This window comes from Cervus elaphus, chromosome 23 (genome assembly GCF_910594005.1).
Source record: "Cervus elaphus chromosome 23, mCerEla1.1, whole genome shotgun sequence".
Lineage (NCBI taxonomy): Eukaryota > Metazoa > Chordata > Mammalia > Artiodactyla > Cervidae > Cervus > Cervus elaphus.
This window is the reverse complement of record NC_057837.1, coordinates 18,477,948-18,486,814: the sequence shown is the minus strand read 5'-3', so window position 1 is coordinate 18,486,814 and position 8,867 is coordinate 18,477,948.

The following is an 8,867-nucleotide window of genomic DNA, read 5'->3' as shown; positions in this document are numbered from 1 at the left end:
TGACGAGTCAGCTCTTCGCCATCGGGTGGCCAAAGTATTGGAGCTTCAGCTTCATCATCAGTCCTTCCAATGTATATTCAGGATTGATTTCCTTTAGGATTGACTGGTTTGATCTCTTTGTAGTCCAAGGGACTCTCAAGAGTCTTCTCCAACACCACAGTTCAAAAGCAATTGTTCAGCACTCAGCTTTCTTTATGGTCCAACTCTCATGGGGTAAATAGGGTCAAATAGGCTCAAAGCTGTGAGAAGACCCTGAAGGCAGGAATAGTTCCTATTAAGGCTGTGACCGCGGGCTCTGAAGAAAGAGCAGGATTTTGATCTGAATCGGCTCAGAGATGAAAAGGAAGGGACAGTAAGGAGGCAACAGCCACAATCAGTAAAGAGATGACAGCTGAGAGACCCTGAGAGGAGAAGCAGGAGAAAGAGAGAGAGAGACCTTGGGATGAGTCCAGCCTCTTCTGAACCGAGGCATCAAGCAACACTCAGGAGCCAGGCATGGCCTGAGGTGGAACTAGAAAAGGTCATAGAAAAGGCCTGAGGGTCAGAGGAGGGGGACTCTGGCGTGTCCAGCGCCCTTTAGGAATGTCCTACATCACATGTCCTGTGACTGGGGACTCCTGGGTTATGAAACTCTCTGCAGGTCTCGGACTCCCATCCTCCCCAAGGTCCCAGTGCATGTGAGGGCCCTCAGCCAGCTCCCCTGTCTCTGAGGCCCCCACTGGCCCAGATCCTCTCAAACCTGGTGAGGGGACAGGGCAGAGGCTGCCACCCATCCCAACTCCCAGCCCTGAACCCTGCCCTGAGCCAGCATGGTCCTCCGCTCCGGCTCCCCGGGGCCTGTTGACAGCAGCCGGCAGGGAGGTGGGGCCGCACCCAGTTCCCTAACTTCCAGGGAGGCTCAACCACCTGCTCAAGGCCTGAGCCTCAGGAAGTAGAAGCCAGCTTCAAACTGGGGAGAGAGGCAGATGCTAGGCCCGGCAGGTATTCCCTCGGGGGGCAGCCAGGTGAGTGAGTGGAGGGTGGAGACGCAGCTCACCTGTTCTAAACCTCAGCTCACTCTCCGATATAAAGGCCTCATGATAACCACCTCAGGGGGTTGATTCTAGATTTAAATTATTTTAAAATACTGGAGAGGGGGACTTCCCTGGTGCTTCCACCGCAGGGGCACGGATTCAATCCCTGATTAGGGAACTAAGATCCCACAAGCTGCTTGGCGAGGCCAAAAATCAATAAATAAAAAAATTTAAAAATACAGAGGGAAGTGCAGGAAGCAGACCCTGGCACAGAGTATAATGAAGCCAATCCACGCCCCCCCGCACCTTCCACCTCCTGTTGAGAAAGCGGCAGAGGAAGGAGGGCAGGGAGGCTGTCCCCTGTCTATCCCCTTCACAGCAACTCTGGGTCACAGGGCCCAGGGCCCAGTCCCGAGATCAGAGAGGCCACGGAGCTCCGGAGGAGAGCCATTCACAGGCAAAGGGATGGGACCCCAGAAAGGAGGAAGGACCCTGTGACCTTGTCAGTCAAGGCGGAGGTGGGACCGTGCAGCCTCAGACAGTGGTCATGGAGCCCCCGGTCCGAGGGCCCAGGCCGGCAGAGCCCCAGCCTCAGGGGCGGTCCAGGCAGCCGTGTACCTGCCCTGATGGAGGGTGCGCTCTACAGGAGGGTAACTGTAAGACAGCCCTGCTGAGATGAGGAACCTGGGGATGAAGTCCAGTATTGGGACTGCTTTTGCCTGGGAACTTCATTCCCTTGATTCCTATCTCATTCCAGACCTTGTCTCGCGTGACTCCTCCCTGTCTGGTTCTTTGAGGCTTTCAGGAAGACTGTGTTTTTCAAACACATTGTCTGGCTTTCTCCTGGCTTTAGTCAGGCGATTGGGGTATTAAGTAGTTCAGCCCAGACCTAGTAGTAGAGAGGAGTCACTATTCTTTCTTATTTATTTATTTGGCCGTGCTAGGTCTTAGTTTTGGCATGCGAGATCTTTTGTTGTGGCACGTGGTACCTAGTTCTCCACCCAGGGATTGAACCCAGGCGCCCTGCTTTGGGAGCGTGGAGTGTTAGTTCCTGGACCACCAGGGAAGTCCCCCATCATTCATTCTTTACTGAAAACAGTCTTTATTGTGTCCCGTGGGCCATCTGTAGGCTTAGTTCCTACCCTGTGGCATCATTTCCCCAGGAAGTCATCTTTGAACATGCACCTTCACCTTCCACAATACCCTGGGCATACTTAATTATCAACTTAATATAATTAGACTGTGAGTTGCTTGAGGGTAAGAACTGCTCCACTGTTTTCTCATAGCCTTAGTACTGACTATGGTAGGTTGCACGCAGGATGTATTTCAAACAGCTACCTAAGGTGAAGGTATGATTAATTACGGCTTTGTTGTGATTTCTTCAATTTTTGACATTTCCTCTGAAAAGTTGATCTTATCTTTGGGAGCAAGAGTTCAACTTGCTCTTCAAGGACTGCATCTTAAGAGACCTGAGGAATGCGCCCAGGCTTGCTCCAGATGCCTGTCCATCCTCCTCTCTCACAGAGCGAATCTCTGCTCCACGAATTACTTCCTTTTCAGGTCATCCTGTTCCAGCAAGTCAGGAGGCACATGATGAGACGTGAACGTGATGCCAATAAGAAGTCAGCCTGGGATCACACAACAGATTTTTAAAAGTCCACACACAGAGAATTTATTTATTTCAAGACGCTGTCCCAAGTATTTTGGGGCCTCAGTTGAGAGGATCAATCAAAGATGACCAGGAGCTCCTGGTGCCCTGTGACAAGGGAGAGGGGTGGGGTGGGGAAGAGTGGAAGAGAGGTTCAAGAGGGAGGGGATTCATGCATACTTATGACTGATTTGCATTGTTATACAGCAGAAACCAACACAATACTGCAAAGCAATTATCCTCCAATTAAAAATAAATTAAGATAAAAACCATAAAAAAGATGACCAGGAGCATCCCTGTGTTTGGACAAGCTGGCCTTATTCTTCATCACAGCAAAGCATGTTAGGAGGACCTAACATATTAGGAGGACAGGACTTGGTACAGGCTTTCCAGGTGGCGCTAGTGGTAAAGAACCTGCCTGCCAATGCAGGAAATCTAAGAGACGGGTTTGATCCCTGGGTTGGGAAGATCCTCTGGAGGAGGGCATGGCAACCCACTCCAGTATTCTTGCCTGGAGAATCCCATGGACAGAGGAGCCTGGAGGTTTCTGTCCTGTCTACAGGGAGGGCAGACTAGAGAAGCCATCACTCACTAGCCAGAGGGGGCATCTGGTACATTGTGGCTTTGGCGATGGTCATGTTTTGTCTGTCTTCAGACATGATTATAGGGTGGTTTTGTCTCTGCCATGATCCAGCGTGGTCACAGAGTGGCCCTGGGGTTCTGCGAGACGGCTGGGGCTCAGCAAGAGGACACCGAGCCCTTCCTGTGGGTGCTGGCCTCCCGAGAGGACCACCGGCGCCCAACCAGCGGCAGCTGCCAGTCCCTAGGTGCCAGGGCGCGTCTCCTTCTCAGAGACATTCTGTAGAACTGCCTCCTGCCTTTCATCAGCTCACAAAGGACGAAGAAATACTGAGAAATGTTTCCACGTTGAAACAGACCGAAGAGAAACGATACTGCCTGATCTGGGCTTCCATTCCAGATGAGGAAAATATGAAACGTGAATGGAGGTTGTCATTAGGGATGTTGTATAAACGCTGCCTCCTGCTTCTGATCACCCTGTGCTTACACAAGAGAACACACTCAGCTATTCTGGGGCACACGGGTGCAGGATCGGCCCCTTATTCTCAAACAGTTCAGGAAGAAGAATGTTTCCATAGATAAATAATAAGCCAAACTGAGCAAAATGTAAATAATTGGCGCATCTGAGAGGGGGCATCATAGAGTTCTTTGTGTTATGCTTACAACATTTCTGCATGCTTGAAATTACAAAAAAAAAAAAAAGAATATTCACCCCCCACCCCCACACACACCATCAAAAGGGCAAACCCTAAACAAAGAATGGATTTTCTTAATTTTCCTTTTTGCAAATGGTGACAAAAACATCACCCTGCAGCTGGGCCTCCAGGTACTTGCCTGGAATGGGTTGGACTCGGGCCCTGGTTTCTCCGGGAGGCACAGGGAAGGGAGAGGAGCTGGAAACCATGAGTCTCTGTGTCCTCTGCTGCTCTGACCTGGCAACTTCAGCCAGAAGTGGGTCCATCACCATTCCAGTCTCGGGCGTCACTTAGACTAATTTTTCTTAACCAGATGTGAAAATTCTACCATAATTTTCCATTTCACTAGTGGATACCACTCTATACCTGGTACAATGGACACCTATTTCTCTACCACTATATGTAACAACAGAAATGCAGAGCAAAATGATGTCTCTCCACCACAAAACTCCACTCCTTCATCAGTAAGAAACCTTGAGAACATTACAGCTGCCCTGCGAGCTCCCAGGCCCAGATGGGACACGCGGGCCCCCGCTCCACCAGGCAGTTTAGTGCTTTTATTTCCCGACTACTATTACGGTTTTTGCTCGTAGAATTGTTTCTATTCTAAGCTCCTTAGTTAGCACGCACGGTACACACTCCTGACCATGGTATCATTTTTACACGTATCACAACACGCACTCTGCAAAGCTCCTTGCCCATCACGCCAACCTTGAGGTCTTTTTTTTTTTCTGCTTTATTTATAGTCTGATTATAGAGTTCTCCAGTATTTTCATCAAATGGAAGTAGATGTGCGATTTATTCTCTGGATCTTTGCATAAAGAATATTCGCCTTTTACCTTAATGGTTGCACAGTAATCTTGGCTTCTTTCCTCTGAGTAGTTTTAAATGTTATTCCACCATTTCTGGCTTTCAATGTTTTGGAAGACAAATCCGGTGCAAGCTGATTCTTTCCCTTTTAGTCCAGAGATTTTTCTCTTTTTCCTTGAAATTCAGGAATTTTTACCAGGATATTCCTTAAGTGGCTGTTTTATTAATCCAGCCTTGGTAAATGTACTTACTTTGAGCACTCAAGTCTTTTTTAGCACAGAGGAATTTATTATTATTGCTTCTCCTCTGCCTGGCTCTTGTATCTTTCTGGAAATTTTAATACCCATGCAGAAGGTCTTGCCTCTCCCAGGTTCTGCTGGTTGTCTGTGATGCTCATGGCTGCATCACTCCGATCTCTGCCTCTGTCTTCACATGGCTGCCTCTCCTGTGGGTCTGTGTCCAAACTTCCCTTTCCCTATAACGACTGCCATCATTGTATCAGCACTCACACTAACCCAGCATGACCTTCCTACTAGGACCCCATCATTGTATCAGCACTCACACTAACCCAGCATGACCTCAACTTAGCTTGATTACAACTGCAAAGACGCTATTTCCAAACAAGGTCACATTCAGAGGTTCTGGGTGGACATGCAGTTTGGGGGGACACTATCCAACACAGTGCAGGAAGCAGGAACAATAAGTGGGTTTCCCTGGTGGCTCAGTGGTAAAGCATCCTGCCGGCCAATGCAGGAGATGCAGGTTCAATCCCTACGTTGGGAAGATCCCCTGGAGAAGGAAATGGCAACCCACTCCAGTATTCTTGCCTGGGGAATCCCATGGACAGAGGCGCCTGGCGAGCTACAGTCCACCAGGTCACAAAGGAGTCGGACACAACTGAGCGATTCAACAACAATCAGTATGCAACCAAAGACAGTATTAGATGAGTCTAACGAAAATGAACATACACACCCACCCACTGCAAAACAAAGCAGTTAATGAAGTAAGTCCTTCAGGCAGAAAAGGACTGACCCCAATCCTCTGAGTTCACATCACACCTTGCACCCACAGTGCTCCACCGAGTTCCCTGAGCTTCCTGGTTGGCCCCATCCTTGCCTCTTGAGAGTCACCCCTGGAAGGAGTGATGATCTGACAGGGACAAAGATGCATTAGCTAGCAGCCTGGTCCTTGAGTGCTGCTTCTGGGATCGGCAGCTTCAAGGAATTCCAATTGGTGTCAGAGCTTTTGGAGGGAGCCAGCTGGGGTTTAAGTGACTGGATCAGCAGTGAGCCTGCCTGACTTGTCCAGAGGAAGGCTGGCCTCCTGGAGGTGCCGTCTCCTCGGGAATGCAAATAGGCTCTCTCCGATTGGACCTGGGCTGATGCCAGCAGGGAAGAGGGCAGAGGCGGTGGGTTAGGCTGCGGACACCTCTTCCTCTCACCCTGCTTCATGGGGCGGTGCTGGGGGTTGGGGGGCAAGCCGGGTGGAGCAGGTGCTGTGCAATCAGGGTCTGCACGTCCTCCCACCCCACCCGTTCTGGCCCCTTCCTCTCCCACTGCACAACCAGTTTACCATTGCACCAGGGGGCTGCAGGGCTGGTATCTTTCTTGGCTGCCAACCTTGAGAGATGGGAATTGTAAAATGTACAGTCTAAACAAAGTGTCTCCCAAGTTTCCTCCATGCACAGCATAGATTTGAATTTAGTCACCTCAGCAGTATATAAACAGCTAAAACAGCCTTTCTTTTTTCCTATTCAGCATTCAACTTTTTCTCTATCAGGGCACTTCTGCTGCATGGGTGACCTCCTTGGACCACGTTAGGTTCAGTTCAGTTCAGTTCAGTCCCTCACTCGTGTCTGATTCTTTGCGACACCATGGACTGCAGCACGCCAGGCCTCCCTGTCCATCACCAACTCCCGGAGCTTGCTCAGACTCATGTCCATCGAGTTAGTGACGCCATCCAGCCATCTCATCCTCTGTTGTCCTCTTCTCCTCCTGACTTCAATCTTTCCCAGCATCAGGGTCTTTTCCAAGGAGTCAGTTCTTCGCATCAGGTGGCCAAAATTAGGTACAGTTGATGCTAAACCAGCTTATTTCTGTTGAAAGTAGACCTTTGCTTTTCAAGCTTGTCCTTTCTTCCCCAAAGCATAAACTAATAAAGCCCACCCACTCTGAGGTCAGGCTGTCAGTGCAGTGCTGAGGTAGGCAATCCTACAAAGCGAGTGATACCTCAACAGGGCGGTTACAAAAATCACAAAACATTTCCATCGTTTTCCTATAACCCAAAGTTCTTCCAAGGAAAATACCGAACTAACCACAAGGGATAAAATTAGCAACCCATTCGCTTTACCCACCCTCCCCTGGACTGTGAACCTCTGACACAGGCTGCAATTCTTCAATTATTGTAACTATAAATAGTAAGCACTGGAGAAAAAGCAAACAATAAAGAATCGAAAACTGAACAAACCCTGCCTGCCTTCCTTATTTGAGTTCTTTTCCACAAGCTAGTTCTCAAACGTTTCTTCCTTTTGCTGAAAAACTGTACCATTAATGTTGTCAGGAGAATGCAAAACACCGATATGTTCCTCCCTCCAGGTTTCCACTTAATGCTAACAAAGATTGTGAACATAAGAAATAATCATATAATGGAGTGACTTATGGCTCAATTCCTCTACTTCTACAAACATGTCCTTGCCTCCAAGTAGGGTGACAAAGACCACTCTCTGAAGTTCTAGGAAGACAGACCCTAGAACATGTGTTCAGTCAATCAGTCCTATCTCTTTGCAACCCCATGGACTGCAGCACACCAGGCTTCCCTGTCCTTTGCTATCTCCCAGAGTTTGCTCAAACTCACGTCCATTGAGTCAGTGATGGCATCCAACCATCTCATTCTCTGTCATCCCCTTCTCCTCCTGCCTGCAATCTTTCCCAGCATCAGGGTCTTTTCCAATGAGCCGGCTCTCTTCACATCAGGTGGCCAAAGTATTGGGGCCTCAGCTTCAGCATCAGTCCTTCTAATAAATGTTCAGGGTTGATTTCCTTTAGGGTGGACTGGTTGGATCTCCTTGCAGTCCAAGGGACTTCTCGAGACATGTACAAACGATCACATATTCTCATTCTTGTTGGTTCTTGGTTTCATCATGTAAGATGCTATGTACTACACTCATGTGGTAGTAAATGCCTACTACTCTGTAGTCACAGTTATCCGGGACAGTAATTCAAGAGCTGCAGAGTCAGGGGAATGAGGATGGATTCAGAAGCCTCTACGATTGGCTTCTGAGGTCCAGGATCAGAGCACCTACATCAGGAGCATCAGGCCCCTGGGGCCATCTGCCAGCTCCACTGGGCTACCTCACACACATCACGGGTGTCTGGAACCAGGCTCACCCTGCTCCTTCTCCACCTTCGCGTCTGGCCAGGTGCCCCGTCTCGCTGGATGGTATTTGCTGTAACAGCCAAGAGTCTCGGGTCCTCTTTGACTCACCTCTGCCCTCAACCCAGTCCACTGGGAAGGGTGTCGCTTTACCCACTGCCGCCACTGGAGGGCGCCACTGGCCCCCTCCTCACTGCCCAGTCCCGCCTGGGCCTCCTGAGTCCTCCGTAAACGTCTCCCGCCCGCCCTCCATTCTGCACACACACAGTGTCTCCATTTCCCACTGAAATTGCAAATACTCTGAAACGGTTCACAAACACCAAAGAAAAAATAGAAATATGTACACTATACAGCATCAGCAAAGGAAACATTCATGCACTCTCCACCTATGCTTTAAAAAACATCGTCATCCGCTTTTTTTCCGATACAAATATAACCCGCCCAAGCAAACTGTGTGAACGCCAGCCGCTCAGGCTCAGCAGGTGTTCTGGCCGCTGCAGCCCACCCTGCGCTCTCCCACCTTCATTTTCTGCCTTTAACTTCTCCTACTGGACCTCCCCCAAGCGCCCAGGAGTTCCCTTCCTCAGCACCTTCACCTGGAATGCTGTGTTCACGTCTGACCAACACAAGTCTAAATGCCCCACCTGGGCACAGATCATACCTTGGCTGCTGGTGGTCAGAGCCATGGTACCCACACAAGACCTGGCCCCCGGGGCATGGCTGTTGGGCGACAAAGGAGTGGGGGTTGCC